At 35.2% G+C, this 12,824-nt stretch overlaps 2 long non-coding RNA genes across 2 annotated transcripts; both read left to right on the forward strand.

The window, feature by feature from the left end:
- LOC109829747 lies at positions 3,224–4,092 on the forward strand. The gene is made up of 3 exons (XR_002244126.1): positions 3,224–3,285; positions 3,872–3,957; positions 4,055–4,092. It is a non-coding gene; the product is annotated as an uncharacterized LOC109829747 (long non-coding RNA).
- On the forward strand, positions 6,205–6,898 carry LOC109829480. The gene is made up of 3 exons (XR_002244029.1): positions 6,205–6,276; positions 6,552–6,650; positions 6,800–6,898. It is a non-coding gene; the product is annotated as an uncharacterized LOC109829480 (long non-coding RNA).

Raw genomic sequence — 12,824 nt, forward strand, 5'->3', positions numbered from 1 at the left:
AGTGAGGAGTGTGTGGTGAGAGTCGGGGATCGTCCCAAGAGGAGTGGCGTCGGTTGACGTGCCTAGGGAGAGGTTGTAACCGAGCACTTGAGGGAGACACGGCTAGGTCCAACACTTAGTGGGTGTAGAGTGTGATTGCAAGAGTGTGAGTTGTAGAGTTTTCGGTTAGCTAGAAAACCGAGTGTGTAGAAGAAGTTCCGGCTTCCAAACCGGATTGTGTTAGTGGATTTCTCCCCGGGAGTGGGGAGCGGAGACGTAGGACGGAAGGTCCGAACTCCGTGATCATATTGTGTGTTTGAATGTGCTTTGGCGTTTATTCTTATTTATGCTCATTGCTCATTTCGCCATTGTCTCATTATTTATATGATCCACTATCTAGTTCATATTGTTTACCCCTTGTGTTAGTTTATATATCCTTGCATATATATTTCATCATATAGGATATATCTCTTTGTGTATATTGCTTATTTTTGCTTATAACTCTTGTATATCTATCTTGCAAGAATACAACTTGTTAATTAATTTTAATTGGCATTTAATCGGATTAGATTAGCATAAGACCCTAATCACCCCCCCTCTAGGGTCTAACAATTGGTATCAGAGCTTGGTGCTCTTTGATTTAAGGTCTAACCGCCTTGAGTTAAAGATCCAAGTTATCTTTTAGTGCTAATCTTGTTTTGTTTACATTTGTATCTTGCTTGCAGATTTTTATAAATTATGGATATGAATGATGCATCTTATTTAGGCTATGATTCTAGTGTTGCTCCTAAATTCAATGCTTTCCCCTATGCTCAATGGTGTTTTAGATTTAAACTATTTATGCAATCTAAAAATATTGATCTATGGGGAATTATTGATAATGCTTATATTGTACCCACTATGGAAAAATCCAAGTGGAGTAAAAATGACAAAAGATTGTTTACCATGAACAAGATTGTGTTAGAATATATGCATAATGCACTTGATTCCTCTATTTCTAACAAGCTTGTTTCCTTTGATAGTGCTTACAAATTGTGGACATTCATAGAAGCACATCATGGTAACTTGGAGGAGATCCAAAGGATTCCGGCGGATTCTTCCTCAAGTAATATTGGAGCTTCATCATGCACACGGCCACTAGGCGATAGCCCTAGTGAGGTTTGCGAGTTCGAAACCATAAATGATTTACCTAATGATGAACTTGCTTGTGCTAGTGAAAAATTATTACATGCCTTTAACAAATTGCAAAATGATTTCATTAATTTACAAAGCAAGCATGAAATTTTGAAATCCGATCATGAGTTGTTAGCATCTAAGTTTGAAACTATTTCTAATGAAAATGTGATTCTTAAAGAAAACAATGAAAAATTAAAATTGGATCATGTTTCTTTAACTTCAAACGTTGCTAGTTTAACTCATGAAAGAGATAATGTCATGTTAGAAGTAAAGAACATACAAAATAATACATCTTCTTTTATAAATGACTATTTATGTTCTACTTCTAAAAATGCATATGTGCCTAAAAATGAAGATTTGAATCTTATGAAAAATAGTATTTCATCTTTAGATTCAACTTTGAGAACATGCATTAATAATCATAAGAAGCTTATGGATATGTGTGCTAAGTCAAAATCATTCAATCATTATGCACACATGTATAGCAAAACTTATAAATGTTCTATTTGCGGCCGTCAAGGTCATTTAGCTAAGTTTTGTTATGATGCACACAAACTTAAGAATTCTAATGCTCCTTGTGCATCTCATGTAGCTTCTTCATCACATGTACACACACATGCACCCATTATTCATCATAATCATCATAAGCATGCTAGTGTGTTCAAGTGTGATCATTGTGGTCGTTTTGGCCATTTGGCAAAATTTTGCTATGATTTGAAAAAGACTTCACTTTTGCCAAATGATTTTAAAAGACCACAAAAGTTTAAATGTGATGTTTGTGGTAGATATGGCCACTTAGGAAAGTTTTGTTTTGATAAAGTTTCGCATTTGCAAAATAATTTTCAAAGAAAATATTTATTTGCAAATGATTCACGTGCACGAACTAATGGTCCACAAAAACAAATGGATCTCTTTCATTGCACAAATTGCAATCGGAATGGTCATTTGAGCGATTATTGCTTTGACCGTGTTAGTGCACTACATGTGCCCAAATGGGTTCATAACCCTAGGGCTTTGAGCTTAAATGATAGGGGTCATGTCCCTAAATCTTTTGGTACCAAGAGTTCTTGGGTACCAAAACAAATTTGATATTCAAACTAAGAATTTTAATGTTTTTATCATTCTTTGTCTTATTTTTGAAAATTATGCTTTGAAATCTTCTTATATGAAAACAATTTATAATTGATAAAATCTTTTGTTTTCATGATTATTTGTTTTGTTTTGATGAGAGGTTTGTACTTATATAACTCTCCGGATTTATTGGGTGTTTATTCCCAAATCATGTTTACCGGATGCTAAAATGTTCATATGGGTTAATACTAGCTCAAGAGCTAGATAGAGTTGCCTCTCTTGATTTTTGAAAATCAATGATGATTTGGTTTTATGATTTAAACTTTGATTTATGATTTCAATTGGTTGATTTGTTTTCATTTGAAAACTTTTTACATGATTCTCGTAATTCTCTTCTTTTGATTTCATAAATCTATTTTATACATTGGCTTTTATGATATGAGACAATATATTCATCTATCCCGGGGCGAGCGTGCCTACGACATCTTCTCCCGGGGCAAGCTAGCGTCTTCGATCCGTCGTCGTCAAACCCTAACGTCACCATCATCACCGGAATCAACCTCAACCACGATGACATCGCCGGTTATCTCTCCGAGGAGATCGGCTTCCTCTCCGATCTCACGCTGTTTCATATCAACTCAAATCGATTCTGCGGCAAGATTCCCCTCAAGTTCGAAGCTCCTCTTCGAGCTCGACATCAGCAACAATCGATTCGCCGGGAAATTTCCGAGGGTAGTTCTCCGCCTGCCATCGTTGAGGTACCTGGATCTGAGATACAATGAGTTCGAGGGCACGCTCCCCAGCGAACTATTCGACAAGAATCTCGATGCGATTTTTATCACTAATAACCATTTCGTTATTAATATCTCAAAAATTTTCTCAATATACAGCTTACAGTACCTCTTGTTTGAAGATTTGAAAAGCCTATACTTGCATTGCTGAGGCACTGCATGTTGTAATTTTATTGAGAACGTCATCTTTTGTGTTTAAACATGCAGAAAGCTTGCTGTAAATGTTCAAGGCCTATTTCAGAAGATGACTGTGTGCGACCAAATTTAGGTACAATTACTTCTACTTTCATGATGTTATCTGATATTGAATTTACATATAATAAACTTTGCTGATACGGAAGCGTAGCCAAAAATGATGCTTCTAAATAAAGGGGAAAAAGAGCAAGATGAAGAGTGCTATTTAGTTACCTATCTACGGTTGTATATTGCTAAATATTAACTACTAATATGTGTGACCTATATGATTTCTGCATTGCAGTATCTTGACCATCTTTTTTCTTGTTCAAAATGTTATTTATGACTTTTCGTCTATCTCTGTTTGCTTCTCACTTTCCTAGCTTATGATTTATGTCGGTATGTATTTGCCAGGGATATTTTTTGAGTGTTCATGAGGATGTAACCAAACAATTTTGATTATCCAAGTTATTTGTTTGATGTAGAGCACTCTTAAGGATTATTGACATGCTCTGAATTATGTTTACCTTTTCTTTGACTCTGCTGGCAACCCATGCCCATTGATGTATTTCTTTTTCTTTCACATTCATATTACTTATATGATTATGAGAATTTGTCTTGTTATTCTTGCTATAGTAATTTTAAACTCGTGAATTCTCTGTTTCTTCAGATTTCTACAGCTCTACGTTCTGCTGTTCAAGCATTTCGCAGAGAGGAGGAACAAACCTCAAAAGTGGCTAAAAGAAGAAGAGACAGATTTGAGCAGGTGATTGTCTTGGGATTTTTGTTTTTCCAGCTTTGCATGTAGTAATTTATAGTCCTCTGTTACTTCTTTACGATTTATAAAAAAGTCCTTTTTTTAGGATAAATGTAGTCCCAATGATCCATATCCTATGTGTTCTTTGTTTAATCTATTACTACATTTTATCAATTAAACTAACATCCAAAAATTCACAATGATTGCAAACAAATTTCGTTTGCAGATGCCACTTATTGCTAATTTGTTTATGCACTATTTTCTATTAGAAGAAGATTGGAAACAAATTTATCAACCAGGTACACTACCATATATAATTCACATTGAACCATGGTTTCTGAATGTTGTTGATTGGACTTTTGAGTAATTCCATTCTAAAGCATATAATGTTAATTGCATTTATGTGTTTTTAGGACACAAAATGTATGTACACCTGCTTCATATGATGTAAAGACTACTTAAAGATGTTAGTTCTTTGCAAACTTGAGGAAATTAAGTTTTAGCTAGTATAGTTTTAGTTCTTAACAAATAGAGAAATGTAGAGCATTTTGAATCCCTTGTATTATTAGAAAGTATGTCTATGAAGCTTATTTACTTCAATTTGCGTCCCACAAATGGAAAATTATTTTTTGATGTTTTTGCCAAAGACTACTAGAGGGAACTTCAGTCTCATCTTCTCAAATTGTCGGACGAAAGGGATAAATCTGTTTCAATCATCAAGGAGGTTCATACATGCAACTCTTTTTATTCTCAATGCACTCCAAGATGCTTCTTGATTTGTAACCAATGACCATGTCTGATTGTTAACTCGGTAAATTAAATACCATGGAGTAGGAGACCATTCATTTTAAATTCATAATATATATAGGTTTTACATTGATGGTACTGACCTTAAGCATTTGGAAGCATGAATGCCATTACTCACACATGGACAGTCACAGAATGTGCACGTGCACATAGATCTAAGTTAGAATTTACAAGAATGGAGGCAATTATGCTAGTTTCTTCCCATAAGTACCCAACAGTGTGTTCCATCTTTTCTAGAAGGAAGTGTTGAACATTTTAGGTATCAACAATATTTCACCTCTTGGAAGATTCTTATTGTGCACCATGTGCAAACTACAAGCTCAAACTTGCCTTTTCATGAAGTAGTCAAAGTTGTAGGCATTTTTCCTTCATAATATTACAGTAGATATGAAGGACTTGATTTCTGGTCTTCTACAGGGTTCATGACTTAACATGTCTTACTATCTGTCAGCATTTGATCTATTACATTAATTTTAGATTTGTGTGGCTAGACTTCCATTTATTGAATATCATGTTCACTTTTTTCACGTAACCTCTTTAATTAATAATACGTACCAACAGGGTAGGATCCCAAGTTTCATACCTTTCTGTGACGTGTTTTGATCAGTTCATGAACTCAATTCCATTCTCTAGCCTCCCTATAGTTAAGATCAAAGTCAGCACAAAAGATTTCCTTGTCGCCAACATTGACAAAATGAAGGTCGCTCTATCATCTAATCAATTGTTTGTGGAAATTACAGTAACACGCATATACTTGTACTGTAATTATCTACTTTACATAGCATTGGTAATAATTAACTTCTTATGTGACTAACCTTTGATTGCATGTAATGAACTATGTAGGACATATTGTTTGAAAGTTCGAAACTGGACGTGATTCGGCCTTGTTATGAAGCTGCATTGGGGTTTTATTCACTGGAGGATGTACTCATCGTTGAAATTCCATGTAGAGGTTGCTCTAACTTTTAACATTTGAATGTCCTCTATATAATATAGTAGACCAGTTTGACCATTATTTATGTCTTCCACCGAATTCCTTTTATTAGGCTTTTATTTTTTTAGTTTTCTATTTCTCCCGAACTTATTGCTCTTATCATGCAGCCATGCCAGGGCCACCGTCCTCCACTAAGATGCAGTGCTCCTCAGAAGTTGAAAAGCATGTGGAAAAATGGAAGAAGATTGAAAAAGCATATGTAGAGAACTTGATCAAAAAGAATGCAGGTTAGTGATGATTTGTTTTGCTAAAGGCATTATATTAATTGCTTTGATTTGTTATATTTAGTTTGACATGAAATTATGCCTGTGCATAATAAGTTTGAATTTGACATGTCGCTCCCTTGGGTCCAAAGATATGTAATTACAACATGTCAGACCGTATATTGTAATTTTTGCTATAAGTTAAAGAAACATTTTGAGCAGTTTTTAACAATTGAGGAGGCAATTATAAACAAACATGAAGCTGTCAAGACTCGGGAAGAATGAGAGTTTCTTTGCACTCATTTTTCTAGTGAAAAGTTTAAGGTACAATATCTTTTTTTTTATTTTTCTCCACGCATTACATTTTTTCTTTTTTTATTTACTTCTTTCTAATTATATGTCTTAATAATTTTAAATTCGCTCAGAGAAGAATGTTCTTAATAGGTCAAAGTTGACATATCACCACAAAGCTGGGTCAAAATCATTTATGTCGCACCAAGACCAAATTGTAAGACACTTTTTAGTTTTGCTTATAAATTTGTAACTTAATTGTGTACATATATATATGCTAAAAATGAAAACATGTTTGAATGCAATAGGCAACACAGACTGGAGAGATGCAAGGTGCAATTGATCGTTTTGAAACAGAGTATAGAAGTACAAAAAAAGGATGGGACTTGGGAGCAAAGGAAAAATGGGTAAGTAACGTGTCAATGATGCATGCTTTTATAATATTTTAAGAATATAAGTAAAACTGATATTACTGTTCTAAAGATGATTATATTGATTAGGTTGTAATTGAGAAGTTGCATATGATTGAACTGGATATATATTTTTTTACTTATAGGAACAAATGATAAAGATGCGAGCAGATACCACTCAACCTGATGGAACTCGAACAATGACAGATGAGAAAATTTGTGCAAAAGTTCTCAAAGTCAAATGAGGCTACATTAAGGGCTGTGGTTTTGGCCCTAGACCACCATCATTAAGGTTCTTTCGTTCTAAAGAGTTGTAAGAATAGCTTCAAGAGACCCAACAACTTATAGGAACTCAACAACAAAAGATCAATGCGTAAAATGAGGTAATCCAAAGATTGGAGGAGCAAGCCAAAAAGTTTGAGGAGTTTATGGCTAATTTTTCCAGGCAACATCCATCAGCTTAGTATTCTTAGTGAACTTAAACTTGGAGAAATGTTTCTTTGATTGTGTTGCATTTGTTATTGTTTTAGACTAGCATTGTTATTTATGGTAGAAACTTGCTTGTTTTATTTATTTTAATTGTTTTGATGTACTGTGGTGATAATTGATGATAATTATTTATATTTTGAGCATTTTTCTCGTAATAGCATTATTATTGCTGAAATAAAATTTCCTCATTATAAGTATATTGCTTACGTCGTTAAAAGAATATTTCATCGTTATAGAGTATATTGCTTACATCGACAAAAACATATTTTCTCGCTATAGTGATACAACCTATAACGACAAAAGTAATTTTCCTCGCTATAGACCATATAACCTATATCGACAAATATAAATTTCATCGTAATTGAATTTCTTTGGCGAGGAATATGAGGTACAACCTACAACGACAAATTTAAATTTCCTTGTCTTTGATTCCCTTTACTGAGGAATTGTTTCCACGAGAAAAAGATACATATAATGAAGAAAATTAATTTCCTCGTTAAAGATTTACCTTTGGTGAAGAACAGTTTCCTCGCTGAAAGATACTTACAACGACGAAAATAGTTTTTTTAGAACTTTTATTATATATAAATTAAATATTATTCACGTATCATTAGCGAGGAAACTGTAGTTTAGCGATGAAAAAGGTATGAGATTAGGTGAGGAAAAATATCGAGGCTAAAGAGTAACAACGAGAAAAGAATATATTCATCGCAAAAAGGATTTCGCGAGAAATTATAATATTCCTCACAGAAACTTTTCTTGACCACCCTACCGCGAGGAAATGGTGACCAAAGTTTTTTCCTCGCCAACACACTACGGCGAGGAAATCACGACTTTCAACGACAAACTTGTTCCTCGCGGATTAGCTTTTTTGTTGTAGTGCAAGGACAGTTGATCAGTTAGTTAAACTGATTAAAGTGGATATGATGATTGCAATTATTAATAGTGACATAGATACTGAAAGCAAGAAATGGGTGCAGTAGCAGTTATTGATTCTTCTAGGCAACAGTGTATAAAAACAGGGAGTTTGCTCCTTTTTTTGGATGGTTTGGATATGTTGTGTAGTAGAGCTCTACATATCTTGAGTTTTAGTTGAAAGCTTTTGTTTTGATATCTCAATTTGAGATTCTTGATGTACATATATTCTTCATTTTGGTGATGAATAAAAGAACTTTCATTTACCCAAAAAAAATAATAACAAATTTAAACAAAATTATTAAAGAAATTAATATAAGCTTGTGATTTTTAATTAATGGTGTTGTTGTTTTATGTTTTGTGTCCATATAATGTTCATGGCTCTAGGATCTCATTATTGGTGTTGTTAATTTCTGTTTTTTGCAGCAGTACAATTACTCAATTGCTGAAGATGATGAGTCTTCCAAGTCATATGTAATGCAGCAAATTTGGTTTCTGTTGTTCTGTGTACTATGGTTAATTTCTTGTACTCCATGTTGGACTATCCAAAGACTAGTATTTGTTTTTTGGCACATTTGTGTTGACTCTTCTTGTATGCTACAACTTGGTTATGTATCAGTTTGAATCTTTAAATGAAATATTTGCTTTTATGGTTGTCACAATTGGATGTTATTTCTAGTTCAACCTCAAAGGTTTATAGGCACAACTGAAATGCTATAAGAAGTGAAAACAATTACTGAAATGCTATTAAAAGAAGAAAGACAACATTCACTGAAACGTCATTGTAGTAACTCAAACGCTATCAAATGTAAGACAATAGCAACGTTGAAATGCTATGAATGAAAACTAACTAATAGCGTTTTTAAACCGCTATGAAAGATATTTGTCATAGCAATATAGAAACGCTATTGAATACTCTTCTATAGCTACATAAAAACGCTATGGTTGAAAACTAACTAATAGCGTTTTCAACCGCTATGAAAGATATTTGTCATAGCAATATAGAAACGCTATTGAATACTCTTTTATAGCTACATAAAAACGCTATGGTTGGAAACTAACTAATAGCGTTTTCAACCGCTATGAAAGATATTTGTCATAGCAATATAGAAACGCTATTGAATACTCTTTTATAGCTACATAAAAACGCTATGGTTGGAAACTTTTTGATAGCGTTTGGGGAAACGCTATGTAAAACCACAGACCTACTATAGCGGGTTCTGACACAGCGTTGATTAAAACGCTATGAAATAATACCATAGCGTTTTTCGACCGCTATGGTAGATTTCAGGTGTTGTAGTGTTCATTCCCTCCTGCCTGCTTCTCTGCCGCTGGAATGTTGTCGCTACAAGGTTGAAGAGAGAGTGTGTGCGTGCGTGTGTCAAGGTGAAGGCTGGGGTGTCATTCGGATAAGTTATGGGTCAGGGTTTAACGGGTTTTTCGAGGGATTTTTGGTTCCCACACGTTGAGGTTTTGGGTTTTGCACCTGGAGACGAGATAACAATCGGTTCCCACGCGAGGCCCTTCAAATATTCCTAATCAAAAAGCGTTGACACAAGACTGCGTCCCGAGTCTCTCCGATTCTTAAAACGCGTCATCACTAGCTTTTTCTTGTGTTACGTTTTCATTTACGTAGTATTCCATCACAAAAGTACGGACCAGGACTTGCAAAACTCTTTCATCATGTCGCCACGTCTCTTAATCTTTCCCAATTTTAGCCACCCTCGCTCGTTGTGTATGCTGCGAAATTTGTGTCACCAACTTCAAGTTTTGTTGGAGAAGGTCTGAATCCAACAAAGTGTTCTCCTCGATGCAAAAGAGGAGCTATTCCATCCCTTCAGGCTTGTTAATTAACAGTGGCGAAGCCACGAATTTTTTTTGGGGGGCAAAGTAGAGCCATCACATTAATGTATCTCAATAAAGAATTATAAGCATCAATGGGTTTTACGGGGTTTCTATACTTATATAAAGATGTAAATGACATAAAGAAAAAGTAATATGTGTTGCACATATAAATCAAGCAAAACTTGCTTTAGATCAGGTCTCAGTACATAAAAATATTTTCTCATCTTAGAAAATTAAATTTGTTGGGAAATGCCTGGGGCTACGCTAAACCCCTAAAACAGTAAAAACGCAGTATAGAGAAAAGTACACCAAGATTTACGAGGCTCGGCAAACTTGCCTACATTCTCGAGAGGCACACAATTAATTTCTTATTAATTAACAAGAAATTACAATGCAAGAGCAGATCTCAAACTTGAGATATCTCAATAAATACAAATCTTCACTATAGCTACAGTTAAGTTTCTCCTCTCTTAATTAACCATCTTTAATTCCTCCTCTTTAAATTTCTCCCTTTAATTTTTCCCTCGAATCTCTGAGCGTTGGAAAGAAAAGAATCACGAGAGGAGAGAGAAGGAGCTCTGCCGCCACTGAAAGAACGCGAGACGGAGGAGGAGAAGCAACGAGATCTCGGGCTTGGGTTCCCTTTTATAAGGGAACCCCAAAGATAGGTTGGCGACAGGCTGTCGCCAGCCATGCGTGCGTTCGCCTGGATCGCATGCGCTCGAGCTCGCCTTTGGATCTCGCCCTCGTCCACGCCACGCTCGAGCTCGCCTGACGCAAGCCTTGAGCTCGCCAGTAGCCCCACTCGAGCTCGCCTTCAGACCGCCTCGACTTCGCCTGCAGATCAGCGTCGACCTCGCCTGACCACGTCCGCTTAGAGCTCGCCTACAAATCTCGCCGAGCTCACCTGAAGGAGCTCCTCGCTTGCTCGTTGCCTGTAGGTAGGTTTGGGCTACACCCAAATCCAACAAAATTAACCTTAAATAATCAATGTAAAGATTCAAACTTTCAATATTTATTATCCTAAACTTTTTAGAATGTAAGACTTAGGAATAAATAAAAATTCGAAGGGGGAAACATTGTCATACTTGGAGGAAAAGAAATCCTCGATATTTAGAGAAAAGTTGTCTAAATAAGAGGAAAGATTGTCTAAATAAAAAGTCACAATACTAGCACCAAACATTGAGAGTTAAATTGATAAGGAGAAAGATTGTCTAAATTAACAAAAGTAAAGTAGGGTTTAGACTTTTCAGATTACATTGTTAATGGATCTGAATGAGAAGTTGAGAAAAAAAATGACATCGTAAGAAGGAGGAGTTGGAGAAGGAGATCATTAGATTTTGCTGTTTGAATATTTTCACAAACATAGGATCTAGAGAAATGCGATTTGGGATTCTAGATTTCTTTTCGGCATTGATATTTTATGAATCTAGTTTGAGGGAGTGGGTTAATTTGATTTTGGGATATCAACATAAATGGACTCGTTATCCAATTAGGTTTTTAAAATTGTGATTTTTCCACATAAAAATCATCCACAACTGCTTGCAACTATATTATTGCAGTACTTCAGCAAGTTGCTACAAAAATAGATCTTTTTAATCAACTTGCTCTTCAGACTGTACCTAATATACTACACAACATCACCATCTTGATACAAGTGATTAAATGCTTGTACACCAAGTGCATGTACTGTGCCTAATTTGTGGGTGCCATTGTACTTCAGGTAAATATCATCATTTTTCTAGCTTTCACTTTCTAATGAGAAGCTGAAAATAGTAATATTTGTTTGTGCACTCGAGTTGCTTGCAGACACGGGAACCGTGACCGACCGGCTAATTTTGGGAACATTCCTTGAGTACAATGCACTTGTACGTATTAGTGGAAATTAATTATTTATCATTTAAAATCTAAAACAGGATAAATGTGTAGAAAGTATCCTTAAATTTGTACAAAATATGGGAAATCACCTTAAGATTTAAGAATAATATTTTATCCCGTGTTTTCATTTTATGCTCAAAATAATCGTTTTTTTACTAACTTATTTAATTTCTAATGAAATAATACCTCATTTACATGCATATACAGGAATGCATACAATTGGCCTATCATAAAATATGGTCACAGGTTTTGCATCTGGATCTGTAACTTGGTAGAAATTACAGCGGAGGTGTCAAGCTATTAATTTAAAATCTTTGAAGGATTTCCGTCAATCTAGCATGGGAGGATTTTCCGTAAGCTATCCTGAAAGGGGAGAAAGATTTTAAACTTGGCAGCCTTACTCAGTCGAACCATCCACATAAGACATTTTATGGGAATGCAAGTCTCCCGTATGTCCATCCGTTCGGATGTCTTGCAATCCAATTCTCTGCCATTTTTCTCTCCTGATCTCTAAATAATATATACAGGAAATATAGTGGGGTTTGTCATGTATATTCAAAGGTCCATATGACAAGATTCAAGCAATATTGACGAGGACAAGCTTCCATATTTATTATTTGACTTTTGTTTTTTATTTATTTCAGTTTTTAGTAGTCAATTTCGAATTTGGAATTTTAGCAGTAGATTTGAATTTCGAATTTTCAGTGAGATTTGGTAGTTATTGATTGTTAGAGATTTGATTGTGAGTGATTTAGGGAATCTTGTATTTCTCTACTCTATTTAAGGACAATTGTAATCAGAACTATTATTATTGAGTGTAATGAAGAAAATTGTTGCTAATTGCTTGGTGTAAACCATGGGTGTGAAACCCTAGCTACAATTCTCCCGTTCTTATTCTCCTCATACACAGCCGCCAACCCTATTCCCTTTTCTTCGTCCAATCACGGCCACCCGCACCTGCTCCCTCTCCTCTTCAAAACACCACCACATCAGCGACCCAAACACCGAACCCCACCGCCTTCTGCTCTTCCATCAAAGCAATCG

Source organism: Asparagus officinalis, chromosome 2 (genome assembly GCF_001876935.1).
Source record: "Asparagus officinalis chromosome 2, Aspof.V1, whole genome shotgun sequence".
NCBI classification, from domain to species: domain Eukaryota; kingdom Viridiplantae; phylum Streptophyta; class Magnoliopsida; order Asparagales; family Asparagaceae; genus Asparagus; species Asparagus officinalis.